General features: G+C 45.2%; 2 pseudogenes; both read right to left on the reverse strand.

Moving 5' to 3' along the window:
• Positions 1–1627: 1627 nt before the first annotated feature.
• LOC139543419 (uncharacterized) lies at positions 1628–5150 on the reverse strand (annotated as a pseudogene).
• A 1130-nt stretch (positions 5151–6280) lies between these two features.
• On the reverse strand, positions 6281–9520 carry LOC139543977 (isotocin-neurophysin IT 1-like; annotated as a pseudogene).
• Positions 9521–11989: the final 2469 nt, after the last annotated feature.

Below are 11989 nucleotides of genomic sequence, written 5' to 3' on the forward strand. Positions count from 1 at the left end.
AAAGCCTGTATAGATCTTTAGTCGGGCCTCTTTGGTAGGTTTTCTCTAGCTCTGAGATTTCAGATTCAAGGGCACTCAGTTCCGCACCGTGTTTTCTCTTCAGCCCTTTAGTATAGGAAATGATCTGTCCCCTCAGATAGGCCTTCAATGTGTCCCAAAGAATGAAACTGTCAGGAGCGGAGGGTTTGTTTGTCAAAGTGAAAATATTGATCTGCTCTTTGATGAATGCACAAAATTCAGGTTGCTTTAGGAGTGTAGAATTTAGTCTCCATCTATACGCTCCATTTACCTTGGTAGGAATGGAGATTGATAATACCAGGGGAGAATGGTCACTAAGCAATCTGGGGAGATAATCGACATCTAACACTCTATGAAACAGTTGTGTCGATATTAAAAAGTTATCTATGCGTGTGTGTGTCTTGTGTGGGTGTGAATAAAAAGAGTAGTCCCTATCCTGTGGGTGCAACTGTCTCCAGATGTCTAGTAAATTGAGATCTTTCATGAATGACATGGTGAGCTTGCTGGCTTTGGTAAGAAGTGAGGGTTTATCAGAGGACCTATCAAGAACTGTATCTAAACAAAAATTAAAATCTCCTCCAACCAGTAACCATCCTGGTGGTGCTTGAGCAACCTGAAGGAAGACATTCTGAATAAACATATGGTCATCGAAGTTAGGAGCATAGATATTCAATAGGGTCCAAGACTCTGAAAACATATGCCCCTGCACCAAAACAAACCTGCCAGAGGGATCAGAGATGGTGTTGTTGACGCAGAAGGGGATGTGTCTACTTATCAAAATTGCAGTTCCTCTTGCTTTGGAGTTAAAAGAGGACGCAACAACTTGTCCTACCCATTCCCTCTTCAATTTCTTGTGTTCACTGGCTGTGAGATGTGTTTCTTGTAAAAACACAATGTCAGCCTTTAATTTCTTAAGGTATGTATAGACTCTCTTCCTTTTAATCGGGCTGTTAAGACCTTTTACGTTGAATGTGACATATTTTAGTGGATTAAGCATAGTTGGGTTTCAAGTATGTAACTGAATGGAAATCTATCATATGTAGATAGTTAGGAAATGTTTCAACTTTGGTTTTAACACAGAAGTGACCTATGTGTCTCTTTAGGGAGGAAACAATAAACATAGAAAAAAGGGGAAAAAAATAAAGAAACCCACCCACCCCGATTGTTAGACTAAAACCACAATCCCAACAATCAAACATGAATACACTTGTAGAGATACGTTGCTGCTCGCTTTCCATCTTGCTCTTACTAGCTAAACCTTGGCGTAAACTAAAACCTGCGAGCTCTCTAAATTGAAAACAAACGTTGTGAATAGACATTTATGGCTGAAAATTTACTGCCCACGGTAAGGGCTGCTTGAGTCTCTTTTCGAAAGATTAACATAAATGAGGGGGAAAGCAGTGGGCCTAAACCCACTTATTGCTTCGCCCAGCGATATGGACTAAACCAAAATATACTCTCCTGTAAATGTAATAGAACTCACCCCGGAAAGGTACGGTTAGTTGAAAATGTACAAATCAATTATAGCGACCGGAGGATATCAGCGGTTCAGTCCGGATAAGAGAAAACAAACAAACTGCATCTTATCCCCCAAAGAGACCGTCCTGGCTCAGACGTTGCTCAGTTCTTTGAGAAAAGTGTACACTTCTCCCGGTGTGTTGAAGAGATGGCTTCGGCCTTTGTACTGAACTTTCATCCGCGCAGGGTGGATGAGGTAGCCGATGATGTTCTTCTCCTTCAGTGCTTTGGCGGCAGGTCTGAACTGCTTGCGACGTCTTGCGAGATCCGCGCTCATATCCGGGAAAAGGCTGACCCTCTTGCCATCAATGGTTATGTCCCCTTTGGCTCTTGCGAGTTGCAGTACCTTCTCTCTGTCTTGGAAACGGAGGAACCTGATCAGGACGGCCCGTGGGGGCTCATCTGGCCGGGGTTTCGGCGCTGATGTTCTGTGGGCGCGTTCGATTTCCAGTGGCTTGGTGAAGTTGATTGTGCCTAGGACATCCGGGATCCATTGAGTGAAGAAACGGACCGGGTCACGGCCCTCGCTGTCCTCTTTCAATCCCACCACACGGATATTACTACGTCTGCTCTGGTTCTCCATCTGATCTACCTTGTTTTTTAGGTAGGCATTGTCCTTTTGCAGTTGTATCAAGACCTGGTCATGTCGAGCGATGGTGTCTTCAACTGTGCTAATGCGCAACTCTGCCTCAGTCGTTCTCAGAAGGAGATCATTCATGGAGGATTTCAGGTCGTCAATGGAAGAATGGAGTTCAGCCGTTTTCTTATCGATTTTCATAGAAAGGCCTTTGTTACCATCCTGAATTTCCCGGAGGAGAGTAGCCAGCATGTCGGCAGGCTCGCAAGAGGCCCGAGAGCAACAGTCTGGAACTGTCGTTTGAGTTATGAGGGCTAATGCTAATCTTGCTAGCTGTAGCGTTATCGTTATCTTGGGAATCAACCACGTTTTGGTCGTCCTTCTTGCCTCTCGGTCGGAGGTCCATGGCTCTTTGGGAAGGTAAGTACTTGAAAATTTATCAGCCGATGTTAGAATATTGTTTCAACGTTGTTATTTAGGTAATAATAGAATAACTTTGAAGAGCTCGGTTTGTCAACGTCTGCTCAGCTCCGCGGCATCACGTGCTCCATCGCTTGGGCCTTTTCTGTCCCTCCCGGATGAATGTTGTTGTTTTGACGGGATTGCTTGTTTTTGGAGGTAATGAATTGGTTGCACTCCTCTTGGTCTCAAGTGCTGCAGCCAGGCTCTTGAGGACCTGATTGTGCCTCCAGGTGTAGCGGCCTTGTGAGAGGCTGGTCTTGCAACCTGTCATTATATGCCTGAGAGTCGCTGGAGCTGGGCAGAGGGGGCAGGTCGGGTCCTCGCCATACCATTGATGTAGGTTTTTTGGTGATGGAAGCACATCATAAACAGCTCTTATGATGAAGCTGATGTTGCTTGCCTCCATTTGCCAAAGCTCACTCCAGTTGGTCTTTCTCCTCTCCAGGCCTTCCCACCATTGCCCTTGTTTAGCAAGAGAGACAGCCTTTGCACTTCTTGCAGTCTCCTCCTGTCTGCGCACCTCCTCGACCACCAGCTTCCTGCGTTCAGATGTTGTTGCATTATGGAACGTTGGTTTGCTTGCTGCCAGGCCAAAGCCTCCTCTTCCATGCTGGATATTCCCCACAATGTCTTGGTGTCTCAGGGCTGATGTTGCTTGCTGCACAGCCTTGGATGATCGTGGGACACCCAGCCATTTCTTCACGTATGAGGTAATGGTTCGCTCCATCTTCTCCACTGTTGTTATTGGGACCTCATAGACGGTGAGTGGCCACATTACCCGGGGGAGAAGTCCAAACTGTAGGCACCAAAGCTTGAGCTTCCCAGGCAGTAGGGTCTTGTTGATGTTCTCAAGACCGTCGGCGATGTCCTGTCTTACTTGCTGCACTTGATCTTTATCCCGGAGGCTTTCGTTGTACCATCTACCCAGGCTCCTGACGGGTTGCTCAGACACCGTTGGTATCGGGTCATCTCCAATTCAGAACCTCACATCTTTAAGCTGTCCCTTGACTATGGAGATGCTTCGAGATTTGCTTGGCTTGATTTTCATCCGGGCCCACTTGATGTTATCCTGCAGTTTTGCAAGTAGCCGCCTGGTGCATGCTGCAGTGGTGGTCAGTGTAGTCATGTCATCCATGTATGCTCGGATAGGTGGGAGACGGAGCCCTTCCTTAGTTCTCTCACCGCCGACCACCCATCTCGATGCCCTGATGATGACTTCCATGGCCATAGTGAAGGCCAGAGGTGAAATTGTACAGCCTGCCATTATGCCCACTTCAGAGCGCTGCCATGTTGTTGTGAAGTCAGGTGTTGTGAAACACAATTGCAGGTCTTGGAAATAGGCCTTTACCAGTGTAGTGATGGGTTCTGGTACGTGGAAAAAGTTGAAGGATTCCCAGAGGAGTTCATGGGGAACTGAGCCAAAGGCATTGGCCAGGTCGAGGAAGATGACATAGAGGTCTCTCTTGTCCTTCTTAGCTGTTTGGATCTGGTGCCAAATCATACTAGTATGTTCCAGGCAACCAGAGAAACCAGGAATGCCTGCTTTCTGCACAGATGTATCAATGTAATTGTTCCTTTCCAGGTAAGTGGACAGCCTCTGTGCTATTATACTGAAAAAGATCTTCCCTTCGACGTTGAGAAGGGAGATTGGTCGGAATTGACTGATGTCTGTCGCATCCTTCTCTTTCGGGATTAGCACACCACCAGCCCTTTGCCATGCCTTTGGTATTATTTCCTTCTGCCACACTATCCTCATGAGCCTCCAAAGAAAGTGTAGAACATCCGGGGCGTTCTTGTAGAGCTTATATGGTACTCCATTAGGCCCAGGAGCCGAGGCCGCTCTTGCTCGTCGGACAACATACTTCCTTCCATTTTGGAGGGTCAGTGTCCAGATTGAATTCTGGTGGTTGAATAGGTGGGATGTCATGTGGGATGATTATCTGCTCATGCCTTTTCGTGTCCTGGTGGACCTTTTCCAGATGTTCTTCCAGTTCTGGCTTTGGAGTTTTTAGGATTCCGCACTTTTCCTTTGCGAAGAGGTCTTTGACAAACTTAAAGGGTTTTTATAGAACCGTGTTCTTGAGTGTTCCTTCTTCCTATGAAGTTTCCTTAAGTTTTACGCTCTTCGCAAGGTTGCCAGCCGACATTTGATGTCTGCTTGGAGTAGCATGAGACCTTCTCTCTCTGCATCAGAGGCCTTCTTCCACTGCTTTCTCAGCTGCCTTCTCTCTCTGACAAGTATCTCGATCTCTTGCTGCCTCCTAGATTTGGCTGGCGCGGGTGGTGTCTTGCCACTTCTCCTTTCGTTTACTCCAAAGCGCTCTTCTCCGTAGTGGTAGATAATGTCTCCCATCCTTTCAAGCTTTTTCTCTGCTGTTCCTACCTGTTGTTCCAAGATTTTTGTCAGGTCGTTGTTGATTGTTTCCCACTCTCTCTTTTCAACAGCTTTGGGCCACTTCACACTCGGTCTGTGCCCTTTGACCTTTTCCTCTTTTAGAGGTCTCTGTGGTTGGGTGAGTTCATCCACCGGCATTTCTGTGCTTGTGTTATCCTCCTCCGTTACAGGGGTGCTCATGCTTTGCGAACTTTGGTTTGCGTCCCGTCGCTGTGCTTCATTCGACTGATTTGACTGGCTGGTTCGTAAGAAGTACTGGTCAATGCGAGGTCCCTGTCTCTGCTCTCCCAAGCACCTTTTCCTCCCTTGATGGATCCTTAACCCCCTTGCCGATGTTACTCTCTCCCAACCACAGCTGCACACCTGAAGTGTGTGTCCTGCTGCTGTTATGGTTGTCTCATGTGCTGTGTTCCTACTCGTAGTCGTTTCCATTCCTGGGTCCGTAGCCGTGTGATCAGTCGTTGAGCCATCTTGCGCCCCAGCTCTCGCAGGCTCTAGGGGTATGTTCCTTTGTTGACTTTCAGTAGCACTTAGCGGGTGTCTCCAACATACTGAAGCAGCGTCGGAGACTGCCAACATGGGTAGCTAGCCCATTACAGCCCCATTGGGGTCTATTCCCTCCGGTCAGCTGTCTCTCCAAGCTGTCACACAGACTTTCCTATGTTGTCAGCTGTCCTTTCACAGCAGTCACTGGACTAGTCCAGATAATCAGAATCATAAAACACGGGACGAGATGTTAAAACTGTCCATTGTGCCAATAGATGGTATGCACTCACATGAGATTTGCTGTGATGTTGACAGAGTGGCATGGGAGGTTTATTTCTTAGACTGGGTTAAGATGTCAATTTTGGGACACATCCTCAGTAGTGTGCCTTCGAATCAGTGGGTGTTTCGGCCTTTAATCACTAAACACCCTCATCAAAGGTGGCCAGCTAAAGGGTGATCAAGCCTTAGCTTGTGTCCCATGCCCAATTAAGATTTCCCACGGGACTATGCAAGGCAGGGGCGTCCTCTTCCCTGAGCCAGAACTCCTGATCTATTGTACTGTCAGGCAGCTGAGAGGGACTTTGGTCTCATAAAGATGATGTCAGAGGTTGTATGACTCAGCTCTGTTCCTGCTCTGTTCATGCATCGTAAGGTAAGACACATATACAATACACACATAAACACAAAAACTCATCCATAACGTTTATATATTTCAGCAACATCTCGTGGTGAGTTTTAGCGTGTGTGTTTTGGTATTGGAAATACTTGAGACCCGAGTTGACTTGAAACATGCAACAATGACTAACCAGAAAGTTATGTTTTTGTACAGTAAGCTTTATTTGTCTCATAGAGCACAAGCCATTACACAAGCAGTTACAAGCAAAAACTCATTTTTACGTCTATATCTATCTGCTGTAGAAAATGTATGTACATACTGCAGGTATGCCTCTGACATTGAAACATGCAACAGATTTTTTTTACACTGTCCTTCAACTCAGGACTGTCCCTGAAAACACCTAGAGGCTGTTTTATTGGTGGACTCTGTGGGGAGGGGTGTGGCTAATCATGTGCAGTAGCTTCATCAGCAGATCGTGGTCATGGCTACTGCTCTCTGATTGGCTTATGTATTCGGCAGCTTCGTCCTCAAAACAGGATTGGTCAATGCTACAACCCTCTAAAAGAGAAAAGGTACAAATAGACAATCTGTCACACAACTGTAATCTAAAATATCAAACTGAATCCAGGTGAACTCACAAGCAATACATTTCATTAGTACAGTATTACCATTGACTGTGGCCAATGGCTATACGACACTACATTTCTTCCTGAACTCTTAATAAGTGATCTTGGAACAAGTAGCTAGCTAGCTGACAATGAGAATGCATTCAATACCACGAGACCTTGGCACATACTATTAACAATTAAATAGTCTATTGAAATTGCCACAACCAGCAATAAATAGAAAAACAAACCCTACTGCATGCAAGGCTTTTTGCTATTTTGCTAAATCATTCCGTGTGGATAGAAACAGTTTCTATACAGGAACACAGCAGGGTAGTCTTGATCTTACCCACGTCACAGCAGATCCCTGGCGCAGCACAACGTCGCTCTTCAGAGCCACACACTCTTCCTCCGGCCTCACAGGGAGAGAGCAGGTAGTTCTCCTCCGCACAACTAGCTGCCTCTGGGGAGCCCACGTAGCAGCCCCTCCCCACAGCAGATACTGGGGCCCAAGCAGCGGCCCCTGTCGCCCGGGCCACAAGACATGCACTGGAAAGATAATAGGAAACAGAAAGTTATAGTTACATTGTTATTATAGATAAAAGTGATATACACTGCTCAAAAAAATAAAGGGAACACTTAAACAACACAATGTAACTCCAAGTCAATCACACTTCTGTGAAATCAAACTGTCCACTTAGGAAGCAACACTGATTAACAATACATTTCACATGCTGTTGTGCAAATGGAATAGACAACAGATGGAAATTATAGGCAATTAGCAAGACACCCCCAATAAAGGAGTGGTTCTGCAGGTGGTGACCACAGACCACTTCTCAGTTCCTATGCTTCCTGGCTGATGTTTTGGTCACTTTTGAATGCTGGCGGTGCTTAGTGGTAGCATGAGACGGAGTCTACAACCCACACAAGTGACTCAGGTAGTGCAGCTCATCCAGGATGGCACATCAATGCGAGCTGTGGCAAGAAGGTTTGCTGTGTCTGTCAGCGTAGTGTCCAGAGCATGGAGGCGCTACCAGGAGACAGGCCAGTACATCAGGAGACGTGGAGGAGGCCGTAGGAGGGCAACAACCCAACAGCAGGACCGCTACCACCGCCTTTGTGCAAGGAGGAGCAGGAGCCCTGCAAAATGAGCCCTGCAAAATGACCTCCAGCAGGCCACAAATGTGCATGTGTCTGCTCAAACGGTCAGAAACAGACTCCATGAGGGTGGTATGAGGGCCCGACGTCCACAGGTGGGGGTTGTGCTTACATCCCAACACCGTGTAGGACGTTTGGCATTTGCCAGAGAACACCAAGATTGGCAAATTCGCCACTGGCGCCCTGTGCTCTTCACAGATGAAAGCAGGTTCACACTGAGCACATGTGACAGACGTGACAGAGTCTGGAGACGCCGTGGAGAATGTTCTGCTGCCTGCAACATCCTCCAGCATGACCGGTTTGGCGGTGGGTCAGTCATGGTGTGGGGTGGCATTTCTTTGGGGGGCCGCACGGCCCTCCATGTGCTCGCCAGAGGTAGCCTGACTGCCATTAGGTACCGAGATGAGATCCTCAGACCCCTTGTGAGACCATATGCTGGTGCGGTTGGCCCTGGGTTCCTCCTAATGCAAGACAATGCTAGACCTCATGTGGCTGGAGTGTGTCAGCAGTTCCTGCAAGAGGAAGGCATTGATGCTATGGACTGGCCCGCCCGTTCCCCAGACCTGAATCCAATTGAGCACATCTGGGACATCATGTCTCGCTCCATCCACCAACGCCACGTTGCACCACAGACTGTCCAGGAGTTGGCGGATGCTTTAGTCCAGGTCTGGGAGGAGATCCCTCAGGAGACCATCCGCCACCTCATCAGGAGCATGCCCAGGCGTTGTAGGGAGGTCATACAGGCACGTGGAGGCCACACACACTACTGAGCCTCATTTTTACTTGTTTTAAGGACATTACATCAAAGTTGGATCAGCCTGTAGTGTGGTTTTCCACTTTAATTTTGAGTGTGACTCCAAATCCAGACCTCCATGGGTTGATAAATTTGATTTCCATTGATAATTTTTGTGTGATTTTGTTGTCAGCACATTCAACTATGTAAAGAAAAAAGTATTTAATAAGAATATTTCATTCATTCAGATCTAGGATGTGTTATTTTAGTGTTCCCTTTATTTTTTTGAGCAGTGTATTTATAGAAAAGGGAAGTGGTTTTAAGCTTTGTGGTTTAACAAAAAAAGACTGTACAATACAATATACAATATTGACATACAATAATCTTTGATTTAACTGTGCAATCCCAACCCTTCGAAGGTAAGAGGCAAGCCTCTATGGCAGGCAACCACCAATCTAACTCTATAACAGACACACAGTTACAATAAACAGTAACAAAGTGGAACTGCTGAGAATGACTGGGTACCTTTCTGGATGGGAAGTCTAGTGCTGATCTCTTGCCTCCTATGGGGCAGTTGGAGATGTAGCAGGCAGTGCACACAGATAGCAGGAACAGCAGACAGAGGGCAGACACTGGGGCGACAGACATTGCCACTGAGAATAAAGGAAAAATAGATTTAAGTTTGTCTAAAGTGGATGCGTCTTGTCTCAGGATAAATATAATATAGTAAGATTAATCATAGTCTATTGTTGCAATATTTTTTGCAAATGTTTGTTACAAAAACATTTCCTGCAGTTATGTTTTTTTAAATAAAATAGATTTAAAAGATTGTCAGAGAAAATACATACTGTTTGAGACACAAAATGTCACACTCGCTGTGTTGAAGATGAGGCTTTGGTGATGATCTGCAAATTTGCCAATGGTTGATCGTCTTCGTTTATAGTCCTTGCCATGAAAAGGTACCTTTTATACCTCTTGCTCTTTCTCTTAGGCTGTGACAGGGCCTCAAAACCACCAATTAAGTCCAATCAAGCCATTATTACACTGGTATTAATTACGTGACCTGATTAGTAGTGGGGAATGGACATTGAGATGGACAAGAAAAGGGCATATCAGTCGTGACCATGCATAAGAGGTATGGGTGGTCTGGTTAGTCTTACTTTGCCCTCAAACACTAAAATGAGTTCAGCTTTCCACAGTTCTACGCTACATTCTTAAACATTATTGTATGAACAACAACAGTAGGAGGGAGGGGGGATGTTAAGGGTAAGACAGGAGCTATGACTTCAGAGTTGTGTGTGTGTGTGTGTGTGTGTGTGTGTGTGTGTCTGTGTGTGTGTGTGTGTGTGTGTGTGTGTGTGTGTGTGTGTGTGTGTGTGTGTGTGTGTGTGTGTGTGTGTGTGTGTGTGTGTGACTTAACTCAGCCTGTATAGGCTATGTAACAACTAATAGGAGAAAAGGAAATCAGCCGTTACAGAGGGTCCTGCATTAATAATAAGAGCACAGTTGACCTTGACCTCACCATGTCAATCATATATTTCTCATTATGTTTTATCCTAGACAGATCCTATACATTTAACTCAAGCCATTATCTGAACACTGTTATTTCCACCCCAACTTAATTTTTCGAATTACACTCATTATTACTCAGTCCACCTAATGGAAAAACGTCAATTGACGTCATAGGCCTACATGATAATGCTAAAAAAATAACATTGAGGAAGGCATATTTGGAAAGTCCTAGTGGCCATATTTTAATGCATCTAATAATAATAAAAATAGCTCATATTACTGTATATTTGTGCGAAAATATGCGACAGACTAAGAAGAACAATTCATTTATGAATTTGTAAAATGTTACAATGTATCCGTGTATAAAATTGCTTTGATGAAAGGGTAAATCACAGTTGAGATTTGGCGTGTCAAAAATAGATTTCATTTCTGACCGGCGACAGAGCCATGCTCCTCCCCCGTTGACTGTCGACTACACCTGCCCTCTAGTGATGGGCATTCCGTATTTTCGGCTCATTTGGCTCCGTTCACTTAAAAGAGCCGGCTCATTTCGCTCCCAAACGGATCTTAGTGTAAAATGCTTAAAAATCGACCTAGAACCTACAACTATCAAATCTCAAATGTAAAGCCCAAAAGGTAGGCTACCAGTATATCAGATCGTGAAATGCGCGTTCAAATACATTTTTACCTGGCCAAATTATTAGATGGTCTCAGTGGTTTCGTGGAGGGTATACGCCGCATATCCACGTATTTCTTAATCCCCATTGATACATAACAATTTAGTGTAGTGGATGTATACGCCACTTCTATTAATAAGGCTGATGGAACAGATCAGAATGTTTAGCTTAAAATGTTGATAAACTATTATTTCTTTACATTTTAGTCGCAGCCATGTACAGACGACGGTAGGGCTTTGGGTGAATGTTCCAAAATGCAATTTGCGGGAAGAGGCCGTTCTAAAATGTGCACCGCACATGCGAGCGGTTTCATGAACAGAGATGGAAATATCCGTTAGAAATGTTGAAAGAATGGGGGTTTAAATATGCAACAACTATCATGGGTTGCTAATATGACTAGGATAATGCATTTGGCTGCTAGACAAACAATGAAAGAAAGTTTAAAGAAAACGCATACGAGTAGGCCTAAGTCTTTATAAAAAAGTATTGCCTCCACGTTTCTATGGTGGGGTTTTGGCTATAGGGTACTTCCAAGTAAGGTAAGACATGCCTCATAATATGAAGTAAAACGTCCAGGTTTCAAACAGTTAAGGAATAGAAAAAAATATAGCGATGCTAATGATAGGCCTTTCCCCAAAACCATCTCTATTAAATTGTAACAAGACTGGGTCCCACTTCTGACACCAATGTAATAAAACAGGCAGGGAGCAGGTCTCGAACCCTCGACCTTCTAGCCCGAGGTCCGGTGCCCTATCGACTGTGCATGCAGAAGCATGCTCATGCGGCAGAGTCGATTTCCGCGCTTATAAACCCAGGGTCGTTACAAAATGTTAATTGCAGTACCTACAAAGTAGCCTATGCCTACCTGTCAGAATGATATCATGACTATTTGTGTCAATCCAGTAGGCATTTATTTAGCAAACTCCAACTCATGTGCTACAGAAACACTGCTAACCAAACAACAGTGCTAGGTGCCTGCACAGTTGAATTAAACTACACTCAAAAAACAACATTTCTTATATTTTTCCCAGACCTCAAAAGTGGACTTAGAACAGCGTTTCCCAACCCTGGTCCTCGAGTACCCCCAACAGTACACTTTTTGTTGGAGCCCTGAACAACCACACCTCATTCAGCTCATTGAGGGCTTGATGATTAGTTGACAAGTTGAAACAGGTGTGCTTGTCCAGGGTTACAATACAAAATTGCACTGTTGGGGGTACTCCAGAACCAGG

The sequence above is a fragment of the Salvelinus alpinus genome, chromosome 18 (assembly GCF_045679555.1).
Source record: "Salvelinus alpinus chromosome 18, SLU_Salpinus.1, whole genome shotgun sequence".
Lineage (NCBI taxonomy): Eukaryota > Metazoa > Chordata > Actinopteri > Salmoniformes > Salmonidae > Salvelinus > Salvelinus alpinus.